Consider the following 17592-nt stretch of genomic DNA (forward strand, 5'->3'; position numbering starts at 1 on the left):
TCTGTGACTGTTGCACATTCCTTTTCTGAACTATAATTGTAAACATTTGTATACAAGAAAGTAACTTCTGTGGCTAGAAGGGGTCATACTAGTACAGTTTCAGAGTGAAATTTTTAATACTGCTGACACTACTGCTATTAAAATAAGAACTTCTCTGTCCCCCTTTAAAAGGACAAAAATGAAGCAAAAAATTAAGCAGTTGAGATGCTGAGCTGGAAACTGTGGTCTGCACAATGTGAGATGGACTACATGACTAGGGACAGCATTAAAATTCAGCATAACCTGTATTAGCCCCTTTCCAGATTGCAGCTAGAATGGGTTTTTAACAGAGATGAAAAAATACCATCCCACTCCCTCATAAGACAGAAAAAGGTATTTCTCAAAAATTACCTTTGTGGTGGGTTGACCCTGGCTGGAGGCCAGGTCCCCACCAAAGCTGTTCTATCACTCCCCCTCCTCAGCTGGACAGGGGAGAGAAAGGGCTTGTGGGTCAAGGTAAGAACAGGAGAGATCACTCACCAATTACTGTCACAGGCAAAACAGACTCAACTTGGGGAAAATTAACTCAATTTGTTACCAATCAACCAGAGTAGGGTAATGAGAAATAAAACCAAATCTCAAAACACCTTCCCTCCACCTCTCCCTTCTTCCCAGGCACAACTTCACTCCTGAATTCTCTACCTATCCCCCCCGCAGCGGTGCAGGGGGATGGGGAATACGGTCAGTTCATGACACGTTATTTCTGCCACTTCATCCTCAGGGGCAGGACTCATCACACTCTTCCCCTGCTCCAGCGTGGGGTCCCTCCCATGGGAGACAGTCCTCCACAAACTTCTCCAATGTGGGTCCTTCCCATGGGCTGCAGTTCTTCGTGAACTGCTCCAGCATGGGTCCCTTCCGCGGCGTGCAGTCCTTCAGGAGCACACTGCTCCAGTGTGGGTCCCCCACAGGATCACAAGTCCTGCCAGAAAACCTGTTCCAGGGGCTCCTCTCTCCACGGGTCCTGCCAGAAGCCTGCTCCAGAGCGGGCTTCCCACAGGGTCACAGCCTCCTTCGGGCACCCACCTGCTCTGGTGTGGGGTCCTTCACAGGCTGCAGGTGGACATCTGCTCCCCCGTGGACCTCCATGGGCTGCAGGGGGACAGCCTGCCTCACCATGGTCTTCACCACAGGCTGCAGGGGAATCTGCTCTGGCACCTGGAGCATCTCCTCCCCTTCCTTCTTCACTGAGCTGGGTGTCTGCAGGGCTGTTTCTCTCACGTTCTCACTCCTCTCTCTGGCTGCCGTTTCTGTGTCACAGCAACTTTTTTTTCCTTCTTAAATATGTTATCACAGAGGCGCTACCGCTGTCACTGAAGGGCTCGGCCTTGGCCAGTGATGGGTCCAACTTGGAGCCAGCTGACATTGGCTCTGTCAGGGAAGCTTCCAGCAGCTTCTCACAGAAGCCACCCCTGTAACCACCCCCACTACCAAAACCTTGCCACACAAACCCAATACACCTTACACATGAAAGAAGAATTCTTACGCATCCTCAAATTCTTACACAGCCTCACAAACTGAGACCTGTCTTGTTCTTCTTTTTCTTCTGGAGAAGCACTGACTTGTTACCGATAACTTCAAGGCTTGCTGTGACATGAACTTCAGTCAAAGCCATCAAATCACCATTTGACCTATTCTCTGACAGAAGTGAAAAGTCTGTTCTACATAGAATATTGGACATACGCAATTTCACAAAACTGTAAGGCTGTATTATTCACTGGGTGTGCAAAGCTTCTGACACTAGATTAGCATGTATTTCTTAAAATTTTAGAGTAAAGTATTCCTGGATTTAATTTTGAATGTCAGTATTTTTTGGCAGTAAAAAAGTTATAGCTTCAAGTTCCACCAGGGAAGTAATTTTCAAATATTAAAACTAATTCCCCAAATTGCTTAATTCTGAGTATTCATTTTTTCCAGGTAACAGCAACAGGATTGTGGAGGATGTATTAAATTTATACTTCTTTTTTTTCTGTACAAAAGAAAGAAAATAAGTTTAACTAATTTCATTGGAATGTCAATCGTAATTCAAGTAGTGGTGGTGGTTGCATAGTGTAGTTCAAAAGAATCTGAGGCTCCTTCCTTTCTTACTTGAAAGAGCTTACATTTTCCAGAACTGGCCAACACAGTTCACGCAGCCCACGTGCTAGGTCAGAGCTTTTGCAGTTGAGATGCTGGGATGGAAATAATGGTCTGCGCAGTGCCAGATGGACTACGTGAGTAGGGACGTCGTTGCAGTTCAGTGTAACCTGTATTAGCCCGTTTCCAGATTGCAGCTAGAATGGGATTTTAACAAGGACAAAACAAGTAAGGCCCCTTCCCTCCCACGTACACATAAATGCACCTCAAGGGATTTTTCATTTTCTAAGCCTACGGTGAACTACTATGTTATAGGGAGAATGTAAATTATTCTTTTGTTTATCCATTAGTGACAGCATCTTAGGAGGCAAAGAATTTGACATCACATCAAGCTGTGAAATTTTTAACACAATTGGTTTAAAATGGGCTGCACCAAAAATCTGCATGTCCTACCCTGCCTTTATGGGCAGCAGTAATGCTGTATTAAAATACACTTAAACCTTCTGGTATCCATATGTATTTTGCCAAAATCTAATTGCTGTGTACTCAAGATAGTTAAAAGCTGTTAGTGTAGAGTCAACAAGTGTTTGCTTTGGGTTTCTATCTTTGTAGTTTGCATGAGGAAATTCCTAAGAGTTCAAACTGCTGAACATGATGTTGATGCAACTATTAGTATAAATACTAATAAATGGAAGAACAAAGCCTCTTTCATGCTGATGCAAATCATTCCCTTTCCAAGCATCACACAAGCTAATGCTGAAACAAGGGAAGAGGGATCAAGCTAATTGACAACTTCTGTAGATGACTACACAGCATAAACCACAAACAACAGAGCAAACATAAGCTTTAAAAAACACTGATTGCCAGCTGGGGAGTAGTATCAACAGTAATTGGATTGTAAGCAGTAGTTGCACAGCATTTTTTAAAGCAAACCACTACCTCCTGTGGCTTAATGAAGATTTTTAGGTTAATGTAAAATAAGGCTTTGAGCTGTATTCCCTTAACAGATGTTGGGAATTAACATGTTACTATTCCTACAGTTGAGTTTGCAGAAGAGAATAAGTATCTTCACCACCTGTCTGTGAAGTCTAGCATCATTGCATAAGTCTCATTTCATCAAATTTTTTTTTTAAGCTAAGATAAAACCATGCATTTGAAAATCTCAAGGATCATAAAAAAGATGAAAGGGAGAATTAACATCTGCAAGTGGTCCAAGTGTACAACTTGAGTTGGTAACTGTAAGAAAGCACCAAGGGTCCATCTATTGATTACTTGCCATTCCACTTCCCTAAAGCTATTTCCCTTGTCTGTAAATTTTTAATAGCCTCCTGGTTGCTATGGCAAGTAAATTACACCAAGGAAAATTATTTGGTTGTTCATTTCCAGATGTTAAGAAAGCAGTATGTGCACCATGGACAACAGGTTGAGAAACTGCGATAACTTTTTTCAAATGAATGAACCGCCAAATTGTGTCCCTGTTGAAACTGAAGACAGCTTACGCTACCAGCGGTGTTCCTGTACTTAGAATAGCTTCTAAAATAAAAGTTCCAAGTATGTGGAAAGCCTGCACAAAGAACCTTTAAGTCCCTGTTTTAAGGCTATCTATTGCAACTGGTTGCATTTTTCTGACACTATTTAATTTCCTCTCAGAATAATTGCTGTATGTTTTATACATTGACTCTTCTGTAGCCTATCATCCTCACTGCTGTGAGGTGAGGAAGGAATAGTTATGGTCTATACTTTGTGAATACACAACTGTTAATAGTCCAGTTTAATTTCTGTTACTAGATTGCCCCAGTAAGCAGGTGACAGAACTTTTCTTTTCATTAACCAAATCTCTTATCATTTCTCTTTTTACAGCTTGAAAACAGTAGATTCTAATATATTAATAAACACATCTGCAAGGCTTTGTGGACTTTATATTTCAGGCAAACAGTTTAAAAGGACCTACCAAAAGCAGGTTGTTTTTCTTTACACCCCACACCACCCCCAACCTTAACTCCATCCAGAGAAGATAATTTAGGTAGTCTTACCATAATTTTTCCTCTCTGGTGAGTCTTCTATTGTCTCTTTTTTCCTCCTTTTTTTCCTCAGAACTGTCTGTACACCAGCTATATGTTAAGGCTTTTCCACGTAGGTTTTCCATGGAAATAAGCCTGCCTTTTCTGCCCCTTCCATTGGAACAGGCTTGATCCACCCTTCAGGGCTCTGCTACCAATAGCTGTCTGCTGGAGGGTTTGGTGGAATCGGTGCCACTCAACCACCCAACATACCCAGTCCACTAACGGTCCTGTTTGTTTGTTAGTTTACATTGCTGGAGATGATGGAACTATGTCAACAAGTAAAAGTGCACAAAAGTCCTCCCGACTCATCTAAATGAGCCTACATTGGTTGAGTGGTGGACTTCATTGTCAGATGTGCAGTGAGAACTGTACAAGGCAGACATGGCTCTACCATAGCAGCCAACCTTTTCTCTCTAGATTAAGAAAAATTCTCTTCTGCACATGCAGACAAGTGGTGCTCAGATTTGTGCTAAACATTGCAAAGACGGAGGCAAAGTCACTCTGAGAAGACAACAGAAAAAGTGCGTAAGGAAAGGGTGTGGGAAAACAGCATCTTCTTGATCCCAGTTCTTCCTGGTAGCTTCCCAACACAACCACCTCTTACTCATATTTCACTCAGCTTCTCCTCGTTGATGATAGTACACCAAGTTGGAGGGAAAGCATAAAATCAGGTACTCTCTCTTCAGCAGCCACATAACATGTTACTGTTTTTCAATCCATGAATGACAAGGAAGCAAATATGCATTTCCAAGAGAATTGAGCTTTATAAGCAGTAAAAATAAAAAGCCTGTGTGCATAGGGACCTTTCCTATTCAGTATATTTAATCACTTACTGTCAATTAAAAAAAGATAGTTCAGCTTCAGTCCAGCCCCAGTTACTTCAGTGCTAAATTCTACTTCAGAAGCTTTTAAACAGCCAGAAGATCTGCTAGGGAGCAACTATTCTCAGTCTTGTAACCTTTCCAATGAGCCGAAAGGAAAAGCAAGATTCTGGTGTCGCTCTAACTGTATTGATGTATCAGAGAAAAACAGCAGAAACACATCTAATCAAAGTATACACCTTTACCAGTGATTAGTCTGTTGCTATGTAAGCATCCCAAAACAATCCAATTCCTGGTGTTCCTTATGGGCCTAGGGAGGATCATCAGTATAGCAGACTTCCCCTCTGGCACCTCCTGGCAAAGAGACTCTAGTGAAAGGGTCTGCACCTTCATAAGCACACCGTTTGCCTTGAAGTTCAGCATGAATCTTTTTCAGTTGTTTGCAGTATCAAAAAGCATCAGCACAGAACATGGGCAGGAGTCCAGAACGCGTTACGAGTCTCCCCATAAGTGACACGGAAGAGTAGAAAGCTCAAGAAGGATATTAAGACCTGCATTCATTTATTTATTCTGTTTCTTCACAGGCTCCACGTTCTTTGTGGCCAAGTCTTGCCTTTGCTCTGGACTCCTTTTCCACCAATTATTCCCATAGTCTTTCCTTGGCTGACACTCCATTTGAACCAGATATTTCTCTCTTAAAACACTTCCACTCTTTTGTAACTTAAGCTGTCCATAAATTGTCTTCTCCAGAGCTATCTGTATCACAAGAAGCTTTTTCCATCCTGAACTAACTACCACTGTTCCCCTAGTTCTCCTGACAAAGCAGATGTTGCAAGTGCTTTCAAATCCAACGAGTTTGAGCTTGGATAGTTTAAAACGTGTTTCGAACTAAACTTGCTGATGTCTGAAACAAGAAAGCTAACTCAAGTGAGCTTTTCCAACAATGAGTCTCAGGACAGAAGCTGTCAGTAACCTCCCTAGTAGTAATAATATTGCTGTTACGTCAATTGCAAAGTGATCTGCAAAGATACCTCCATCTGTAACCTGTCTGCATCTTCCTCCTTTTTTCTTCCTGCAGATTCTTTTCAGACTCCTGCTTCATTATCTTTGTCCTGAGGTCCTGTTGGATTTTTTTCTTTATTATTTCTTTTTACTAATTAATTCTGGATTTTTAAGCATCTTTCAAAAAGGTAAAGAAAAATTGTTTTTAAAGTTCCAAGCAAAATCTATACATATTGAGTCCCAAAGAATGGGTATATGAATAGCTTCAATGATGCTAGTTTGTTAAGAGCTATGGGATACACACCTTTTCAGTAAAATGTGGATTCCATGAACGAAAGCAGTATGTATGGAAAGTATGTATGGAAAGCAGTATGGAAAAATAGATTTTTCCTAAGAAACTGTACATAGATTTTGTCAAATCCCAAATCTCACTGTCCATTGGTTGGTGCTAGAAAGAAGTATTTATCCTGATAGCCTGCACAATGTTAGGTCTAAACCTCACCTGGCAACTCCCACATCAAACCAACAACTTAATTTACACCACAACACAGATACCTAATATTTAAAGATTTCAGATGGCAGACAACATGCCAGCATCTATCAGTTGAAGTTGATCCCAAGCCTAACCACTGTCACGTAAAAATCTGCTTTCTATCCAGGCTGGCTTTGTCTAACATTAGATTCCATCAATGGATTATATTTTACATTTTCATGTTGTATTAAAGAGTCATGTATCAAATTTCTATTCAAGGTAGGTGATTCAAATAGCATTTGAATATTCTCTGCAACAATTAAATACAGCCATTAAAGTCACATTAGGACATTTTTTCTAGAACTGGATTGTTTCTCTGTTTTCTGAAGCTTTTCTAATAAGTTTTAAAGTAATTGTTTACTTTCATTAAAATCACGTACTAGTATCCTACTGATTAATATTCCTCTGCTTATGTTGCATATGAACCCTTAGTTTCAGCATCACACTGGAAGGTAGCAGTCCTTTTCACTGTCACTTCATTCCATCTTTTTGTGTCTTGTAAATGTGACCAACTTCACTGATACTTTTATGCGTGATCTTACATTTCACTGCATTAAGGTATTAAGGTACGTGCTCCATGTTTCTCTGCGTTTCCTCATCTCTTAGGGCAATGGTTAAAATAGCACCTAAAATAAAAACTCCTTGAATACCCCAAAGACAAACATCATAACGCTCCACATACTAACCCTCCTAAATTTTAATCATTAGCTACCACATCTTTGGCATCTTCATTACATTTAGGCCTTGGAAAACAGCATTTGCATTTACTGTCTTATGGGCAGAAAGAGTTAAAACAATTCACAGCTTTTTCTTGGAATTTCCCTTTCCTCTCCAGAGAGGACTGTCCTGGAGTAATGTAAACACAGACATCTGCTTGCTGTCACTTTGTCCTTCTTTTAAATTCTTAAGAATAAAAAGCATCCCACAGGGCGGTGAGACCAGTCATCTAGTCCAGTACTCGTCCCTCCTGGTGGACCTGTTGACTATGAGTTTGTATAATCCTTCTTTGAAGCTAGTAATACTACTCATTCTTTTAGAATATATTACCAAACCCAATTTACTTCTCTTATGAAAAATTACCAAAATTGTCCAAATTTTCTATACCTAAGTCAGCTAAGCATGTACAGGAAATTGTGAAGCACAATAAACATTTATGGCATGAAGACCATTCAACTAGAGTTACTACCTGGAAAAAAAATCAAACTGATTTCAAGACAAAGTATGGTATTTTGTTGGACGTCTACAACTCTCCATCTCTTGTGTTTCTGTTTGGAGGTGCAAACAACCCCTTTTAATCTGATTTAGAAATCGGGGCTCATCTCTTATTATTTAGCCTCTCTGTTGCTCCACACAGCCAAGTGTGAAAGATCTGCGCAAATAGGAGAACGATAATGCACAGTTCTAGAAATAGCTCTAATCCCTATATCCCTCTAAACAGAAATTCACCTTACAGTTGTAAACATTGCTTTTAATATAAAGTTAAACCAACACACTAATTACATTTCATTAAGCATCACATCAACCTTTAGAGAGCATAACACTATTATTCCATAATTTTACAAATGGGAGAATTAAAGAATAGCAAGAGAAGGTGTCTTGGTTAAACCTTATTACTATGTAGTGGCAGAAGAGAGCCCAGTGTTTTCTGCTCTCCCTGTTGCATTCCCTAAAGCTGATTGGTGAATAAAATTTTCAGAGCAAGTTTCAAATGCATCACCTTCCTGGGAGGAGGGATGCCAGCAGAAAAGCAGCCATGCTTTCCAACACATACTAGCAATAAATGATAGCTGTTTAATTCTGTGAGCATCTCTTTCTGCGTATAACTATTCATTAAATGTTCCAGATTCTGATACAAGACTACAAAAACACTTTCCTTTTCCTGAGCACCTTTCAGATTTGCTGTAGAGAATACAAATAAACTCAGAAACATTGCTCTTAAAAGAAATCCAATTCTGATGTCATTAGCGTGCAAGGGCTTGGAACAACTGAGACCTCCATGATTTCTTTGATAATCCACACATTTGTGTGGTTCACAGCTCTCAAGGAGAGCTGCATTTCGGGTCCCTCTGTGGCCAAAATAAGTATGTTAAATTATACATAATTTTTTTAAATGGAAGGTAGTTTTATCAAAAAAAGCAAAATTCTGTTTAAAAGGGAAATTCTGTCACTGGAGAACTAAATGGCAATCCCAGCTGAAGTTAACAGGGGGTTTGGTTTTCATCCTTTATCTGACCTAAAATCTGTAATGACAGCAGGAACAATTTCAAACTGAGGTAACTGTCAAGTTTTCATGCACAACACTATAACAGTGGAGGTCACAGTCTCCTAAGAAATAAAGAGGGATACTTGTACTATTGTATTTCACTGCATATGGAAATGATTTATGCTGTAATCAAAGGTGTAGCCCCTTCCACTACAAGATTCTCAAGCAATTATCATGGGGTAAACCAGTCTTTAGCTCTACTAGCCATTAATTTAATGAGACTTTTTTTTTTTTTTAATGACCAGTATCTTCATAACTGATAGATACCTAATCTGGTGAAGCACCTGTTCTCTCATTTCCTGGAGACAAATGTGGTTCAGCTTTTCAGATTAATGAATCAGAAAGCAAAATGTGACAGTTTTCTAAATTGTATTGTAATAAATTTTCCGTGTTTCAAAATGGAAAAATAATCCACAAATTCACTTCCAGAGTTGAGGTTTCAGGTCTTGAAGTTTTTTTGGTTGGGGATTTTTTGGGGGCAGGATCTTTAGGTGGCATAATCTCTTTCTAGAGCATAAAACTGTCACCATAGGAATTACAAGTCTTTCCATGCATCTCTTTTATAAAAAGCTACAGAAAATCAAGCCTAAAAATGTTAACATGTTGCTAGTAGTGGTCAAGCTGTGGAAGTGCTGAATTTAATATTCCAGCAATATGTAATATATTGCATGATGTAGATGATTTTTGCAAAACACAGGGTAATACAAGCATTACAAACCTGATTTCGTACTTTTTCTGGGTAACTACTGAGCATTTACTGTCAACCTGAGGAGCTTTTTCCTTCCCACTCACGAACAGTTTTAGAACTCCTCTGAAGAACAGTAGGAGCTGCCAGCTTCCCCACTACACTTTGGAGCACCCGCTTTACAAAAATCCTAACGATAAGAAATCTAATCCAATTTGTTGGGTCTGTTTATGTGCTTATGAATTTAATAATGCTGCTGTTGATGTGTTACCTCTCCTGCCCTGTGAAATCCTCTGACAGAGTTACACAACTTGTCAAAGCGTTGTGCAACCAAATGGTACTCTGTTGGAAGAGGTCGAGCCAGTGTCCTATTAAACAGTCTCCACGCAGCAAAGCGCAGGCCTGTATGTTGTTCATGTTGATTTTGTCTTGTCAAATTGTCATCTCTGCATTGTGTAGAAACTTGGTCAGTTATCCCCTTTTCCTACAGCAGAAGCTGTTTTGAATATTGATCGCGCTTAAAACACAACTAGAAATAGATTCCCTCAAATTGAGTGTCAGGGAAGCATCTGCATTTGATGTTCTTTCTACTCTGTGTTTGAAATCCTGACCTTTTCCTGTTATCTGCAGCCTCTTTTGTTGTCAGGAGGAGTTTTATAAGTTTTTATTTTTTAATTAGTCAATATAACTGATCCCTCTCATTCTCATTACATTTTTCTTCCCAGTTCTATAGAGGTAACTGATAATCTCACCTAATATTTAAGCTACCAACTTTCTTATTTTGTTACAGACTGCAGTGACTATATTTAATTCTGTTGGATGCTGTTTACTCCCCTTCTGCTCTTGCCACCACAAACATGTCATACGGATGAAATATTTAGACAGAAACATATTTTAACCAAGACAGGAAGAAGCCTCATATTGGGACTGTATCTCAAGTAATCAGATATTTTTATAACTTGATGGAAATATATATTCAAGAAAAAAAGACCATTTAGGCAGTCATGCCAGTTTCACCAAAAGATTTCAGTGAAAATTATGTTTTCTTTTAAATGTTGACATTTTCTCAATCAAATATTTTTTTCATTCATCACTTCAAGGAGAATAACAGATGCTTTTAAAGAAATGTTGCTTCACAAAAGTAATTTAAAAGAATAATTTCTTTATTTACCAGCCTACAAACGACACACTGTGACAAGGTATGGCTCCTTTTTATTTTTACATATAAGTTTCATGCATACATATCCTTATTTAAATGAATTGTATGAAATGATGATTTCATATAAATTACATACCTGTGTGCCTATCTCTGCGCATACTAAAATAATAAGAGATACAGTTAAAATGGATTTCCTGTCACAGACTTCATATTAGCATATCCTTTCTGCATCTCATATTTATCCTTTCTGGAAAGTCAAGAGCACCTTATTTTCATCATACTGTATCTAGCCTTATATCTATATTTTGAATAAACCCAGAAAGCACTGGATTTCAGATGTGAAGTGATGCTTTGATTTACTGCTTCACATAATGAAGGGCATAACATAATATTTTTTAGAATACAAAAGCTCTGTAATGCTGAAACCTTAATACAGGAGTTGAGAAATGAAAAAGATGAGTCAAGAGGCTGCAGGGTAGCAACAAGTGACAGGTGCTTCAATAAAGCATGCAGAAGATTTCCCTGGATGTCAGTAAAGAATTTGCATTCTTAGAGTTAAGACTTAAAATGTTGTATTTAAAGGAAAAAAAAACACAACAAAAACCAAACAAAAAAAACCAAACAAACCTACAGCAACAACAAAAAATAAAAAATACCCAAACAAAAAAAACCCAAACCAAACTGGAGCCTCCCAGGAGGTCAGTTAAAAGAGAAGGCCATCTCTGGTTTATCTGATGCTAGAAGCTGAAATAGGGTTGAATTTCTGATAGAACAGGTCTGCAAAATTCTGTGGTATTTGGGGTTTTTTGTCATTGTTCCCAAAAGGCAATATTGTAATTGCAAGTACAGTTTGCAAATAAAAATTGTTACTACTACCTGCATGTCTTCTTTCACTGTCTTGCATAATTGTATGTGCTTGCTTGGAAGTCTCAGAGCAGGCTCTGCAATCCATAACAAGAAGCAATCTGGGGAGAAAAATGTACATAGCTTCTAATAAAGCCTGCCAGGTTTAGAGTGATACTTTCCTGATGTGGAATCACCAGACCATCTGCAAGTAAGTTTTTAACTATCATTTACTACCCCGCTTCTCATATACATCATTAATAGATTTCTGTTCATTTCCCATACCTTCTGTAGTTCTTAGTCTATTTTTCTCCCCCCACAATGAACGATTTTCACAAAAAAAGGTATTAACATAAATAGTCACAATTAATCTTTGTTCTGCAGTAGCAGGGTAGAAAGCAACAAGGTTGCTTGCGCAGCCAGATAGCCCACTACCTTCCTTATCTTAAGGGCAAGGACTCCAGCCCGGAGATGACATGAGCTTTTAAGAGTTATCTGTGGCGTGGGGAAGGTTACGGGACTGCACACGGGTAACTTTGGCTGCTGGTTTTGTGCACTGCATACAGCATCCTTTCTTTCCAGGTATGGGGATGTGTTTTTCATTTTAAACTCCAGTGCAGGAAGGCAGGGGATGGCCTGCTCCTCTTCCGTAACTTCCCCATATTTTTTGCCATTGGGTCAGCTGCAAAGCAGAAGTTCTGATCTCTCAATTGTGTATTGCTTTGCAAGGGCGTAGATCAGAAAGTTGTGAAGAGAAGGGAGAAGTTCAGCTTTTTTCTAATGATCTTTAGCACTTACCAGCATTTTTGAGAAACTCGGGCAATGCTTTTATCTGATGTTGGTCCTGAGGGATAGGGTACAACTATTTATTTGTATTTTATGGGCAAGCAACAAGGCACAAAGAGGCTAAGCAATTTGTCCAGGATGGAACAAGAAGCAACCTCATCTAACCTAAGCCTTGGTGCTCTATCTTGTATTTTGGAAAAAATCAACATCCATTGGCCTGGTGGAGGGAACTGTGGAATAGCAAATGCTGGAGCATCCAAAAAACATTTTTCCAGAAGGAATAATAAAACCAATGTACAAAAGGTAGCATCGGTAACGCTGGCTTTAAAGATATACAGCAATATTTGGGTTTTTTACACTATAATCTAAACATCATTCAGTGAGAATAGCAATATAATTGGAAAAGCATTTTGGAGCTTCCTCTGATTTTTCAGACCAGAGGACCTCCAGTTTACCTCGTCTTGGAGCTTACAACTTAGAGACAAATATTGGTGCGGCATTATGAAACCTGGACCATCTGTGTGCTCATGTCTGCACTCGCTGCTGTAACCCAGGCAAAACAAACAAGAGACACCCATATTCGGCTCCTTACTTCGCTGTAGACATCCTGTGTGACCTCAGACAAGCCCCTTCCTCCAGATTCCCATATGGAAAGTAACAGCATTTTTCTAAACCCCCTCTCCTCCAAGGTAAGGTGAAAAGAAGGGTCATGGTGTGCTTACCAGCTGTGCTGATGAGAGGCGAGTATTCCCTTCTTATAGGGAGGGGGTGAAGAACTATACACGCCACTGGATGCTGCGTGGTTACACACCCCAGATGACCAGCAGGTTGCTGAAAACGATCGCCTCATTGAACCAGTGACACTATTTCAACTATTCCAGGAGGCAAACAATGCTTCTGACTGGGAACAAACAGATGCATAGCTGGGGCTTGGATCCAAACACTCCGGATGCTCCATGAAGGAAGCTCGGATCAAAGCCAACCTCTGTGCAAGGCAGCAGGACCCCGCAGTGCCACCATGTCTCTAAGCACTCCCAGGCCCCTGCCACAGCAGAGCATTGCCTCCTCGCCATACCCTGCCCCTCTGACCTCCTCCTCCTCTTCCTCCTTGGAGTGCAAATGGCACCAGCCCTGCATAAACCATGAGCCCGAAGGGCACGGAGGCGGCAGCGGCCACAGCGTTGCACTGCCAAGAGCAGGGCTGCTGCACACAGCTGCACTGTCAAAGAGGGGGAGGTAAACAAAATCATTGTGCTCTGGTTGGGTTTTGTCATTTTACAGTTGGGTGTCCATCCTCCAAAACACCCACTAAAGACACTTAACAGCATTTATGTGCCCCATAACATGCACTGCTAGGTCACAGCCCTCAGCAGGCACCGCCTGGAGAGACATGGGTTGGCAGGCAGCACAGAGAGCTTCTGTACCCTCAGCTTGTCCTTCCCACAGCTCAAAGAAGCAGCAGCACTGCTGATGCAAACATGAAGACGACGCTTTGTAGCTCAAGAAAACCCCATTTCCAGTCTGTTTCAAATTCTCATCTACTGATTTTCTCACACTGAAATACAAGATTTATTCTCCCTACAAGGAGGGATTTTTAAAGCAGGTTAGGGCTCAGTTTGGAGGGGGCGGGAAGAGAGAGATTGTTGGATGAAGTTCCATACATGGTGCTTTGTCTTTTGTAGAAGCTAAAGTGGGTCACTGAAAAATGCATAGAAAAAAATGTCGGTAAATGATTCTGGCCTTCTTCAGGTAAGAGCATGGGGAATCCTCGGCTTCACAAGTGTGGGAGGAAGATGCTTCCCTTGTATTTTACCCGAAAGATACCCTGAGCTTTTCATTGTTAAGTACAACATCCGTTCCCCCAGCTAGAAATAAAAGCTGATCCCACCAGCGAGCATATTGCCCAGCAAAGCCAAGTTCAGCTGGACAGACAAGGTTGTTTCCCTCCTCCATTCTTGTTCCACAAGATCTTCATCAGGGAATGGATTAAAGGAGAGAGCTTGTGTACGGCTCCACAGCCTGTTGTATACACTTTCTTCCCTACATCCTGGTACATCAAAGAATTTGAAACAATAGCTGGGGGAAAAAAGTGTGGAGTATTTCTAGAGTATCAACACAGCTACGCACTTACCTTGGTGAAACAGAAGGGAATCGGGCTTAGACAAGCAGATGTAGTGCAGCAGGAGACCTTACCAGAGGGCTGGGCCATCTGGTGATTCAAATTCTGGTGAATTATTGAAACCGATGGCATTTTTTTTGGCTGATGCATTATTCTTCTTAATCTAGAGAAGCATCCCAGGAGACAGCTGTATCAGTCATGTCTGCAGCATGTGAATTCTTGTCTCCTTCTTAAAAAAATAAGACCTGTGTAAGAGGCATTTTCCTGCCACTAGTCTTTGGGGTCAGAAGCTGTAACGTGAGCTACTGGAGTTCTGCTTTGAGAGGAGAGGAGAAAAGAGAGAGAAGAGAAAAGAGAGAGAAGGGAAAAGAGAGAGGAGAGAAAAGAGAGAGGAGAGAAAAGAGAGAGGAGAGAAAAGAGAGAGGAGAGAAAAGAGAGAGGAGAGAAAAGAGAGAGGAGAGAAAAGAGAGAGGAGAGAAAAGAGAGAGGAGAGAAAAGAGAGAGGAGAGAAAAGAGAGAGGAGAGAAAAGAGAGAGGAGAGAAAAGAGAGAGGAGAGAAAAGAGAGAGGAGAGAAAAGAGAGAGGAGAGAAAAGAGAGAGGAGAGAAAAGAGAGAGGAGAGAAAAGAGAGAGAAGAGAAAAGAGAGAGAAGAGAAAAGAGAGAGAAGAGAAAAGAGAGAGAAGAGAAAAGAGGAGGGACACATTCTGTCCCAGCCCCTGAAAGTTGCCCTACATGTTGCCCACACAAGAGAGCTGCTAGTGAAGAAAGCAGAAGGGCTGTGCCATCGAGTCCGGGAGGAGCAATGCTCCGTACTTCAGCAGACCTAGGGAAGTCTCATGGTGGTTTCTAACATCCAAAAGCTCCCTGAAAAGTAATACTGGCAAAGAAAAACAGAAAAAATACCCCAAACAAAACCAGGTCCTGCTTTGAAACCACTCCCATAGATCCTTTTTGCAATTGGTGAGGATGGAGGAGAATGAAGGTAAAAGCACCCTTGCTGGACACATAAGTAATGATCCTTCCCTTGCTCCTTGTTCAGGAAAAATCCCCTCCTAAACCAGGCTTCTGTCTAATTCTCTGCACAGCCCATTCCTTGCTCAGGGTGATGCGGACATGGAACAATGAGGCAAACCAGCATTGGCTCTTGTGGCACTGATCCTCAGAGAGGCCCCTACAGCTGGGCAAGCAGACATCAGTACTTCCCTACCACTGCCACCTGGGCAAAACCAAGATCCTCAGAAAACATCTGAAAGGCAGGAGAAATACTGTTTTTCCCCCACATCAGAACCTGCTAACATGTTTTATGCATTTGTAAAACAGGTCTGAAAAGAACTTGCAGGAGGAAAGAAAAAAGGCACCTATCTGTGCTAGACTTGCACATGAAACACTCACTTCCAACAATGTCCTCTAGCAACTATTACCATACCCTCGCATGTAGGGGGGGGGGAGTATAGCAGAGACACACATCTGCACAAGTCAAATACTAACCACAGAAACCAGTTAATCCCCCCCGAGTTACCTTAAGGGCAGCACACAGCTGTCAGATCTGCTTGCAAGTACCAGAAGTTCCCAGGCTGGTTTCTGTAAAGCTTACACTCTATTCCCTTTTCTACCCAGTTATGTCTCTTCTACACTGTATTTTCTAATATTGAAAAAAATCTTCACAAAGCCTCTTTGCAAGAAGTCCTATTAAAGACACATTCATCACATTATGAGAATTTGCCATATCAATAGTACAGCCAAATAACCCACAGAGGAATTGTTGAAGCGGAATCAAAGCCATGCTGTGAAAAGTGATCTGAGTATTGCCTATTAGCAAGGGCTGCCATACCTGAAGAAAAAGAAAACATTACCGTATGCTCAGACTCAAAGTTCCTTCCCATTTAAATCACACTGACTGCAAGTTTTCTCCACGGGCAATAAAAAAAGCCCAAAATAAGCAGCCATAATGAGCAAGCGGCTTTAAAAGCAAAACCTTCAAGCTCCATGGAAGCGAACACAGTTGACCAGGAAAAGAAACAGTTCCCCTCATTTGTCAAATGAAGCTCCCTCTCCCCTTGTTTGTTGACGCTGCCAAGAGCTCTGACTTGCATTTTCTTCCACATGATGGGGGAGTTTGGTAGCTGTAATCCCCTTCATCCGGATGGCCTGTCAGGATTTACAGGCATTCCTTAAAAATAGAAGCAACCTAATCCCAGTTCAGCTAATTTAACAGAAGTTTCTGCAAAATTGCATGGTTCTTTCAAAGCTAAGGGTCAGTAATTCACAGCTATGACATGAGATGGTTTGTTTCCTCTCTTGCCACCGATTTCATGGACACATTCCTTGCTCTGTGTTGATACAGGCTGTTGTTCCGCAGTTATTTGCATCTCTCCCTTTCACTTGATGCTATTTTATTTGCAGCTGAGGGTATTGATTTACATGCAGATCCCACTGGAATTATTACTGGTAGATTTTTGCATAGCTTGGTGGCCGTATGGCACCAACAGCTGCATGAATGGGACGTAGCACCATTCTCAAACCACCACAGGTTCATACTCCAACACAAACCAGAGCCAACTTTGTCACGTTACTAGTTGCAATAGCAGTTTTCACAAGAAAAACGGAGCAGACAACTAGAAATTGTTTCACGCAACTGTCTGATCTACTATGTGCAAGTCAACATCCTACGTAGTACAGCCTGACTTGGTCATCAGAAGTAAAAGCCAGGCTTTAATTGTAGCTGCCGTCGAAGTATTGTCTCCAAAGTGAGAGGGCTTTGGGCTACAGCTAGGCATTTTGCCAGCCTAACGTCAAATGACACCTACGTAACTGCTGTGAGCCCCCATAACTTCCTATTGCACCTTCACCGCCCACCTCCTCACTTCATCAATGACAAGTTATTGAAGCGATGACAGCAGCAGTCTGTCCAACCTGGATTTTAAGAGCACTGAAGATACAGCAAGTGCCTTATTTTTGCATTGAAGTATAGCATTTATTGAAAGATGCAAACATTTTCATTAGATTAGCAGATACAGTAGGAAAAAAGCAGAGAAGCCTCAGGCATTCTAAGTGCAGCTGCTGAAGCCACACTCGGTTTACAGTGCTCCACCAGCAGCGTACGCATGTAGCCAGTCACTGAAAATACCTGGCTCCTTGGGCCTGATTTCCCATTACTTCTAAGACACACACCATCCTCTTTAAAGAGACAGCAGTGGGGAGTAT

The sequence above is a fragment of the Harpia harpyja genome, chromosome 1 (assembly GCF_026419915.1).
Source record: "Harpia harpyja isolate bHarHar1 chromosome 1, bHarHar1 primary haplotype, whole genome shotgun sequence".
In the NCBI taxonomy this organism is placed as follows: domain Eukaryota; kingdom Metazoa; phylum Chordata; class Aves; order Accipitriformes; family Accipitridae; genus Harpia; species Harpia harpyja.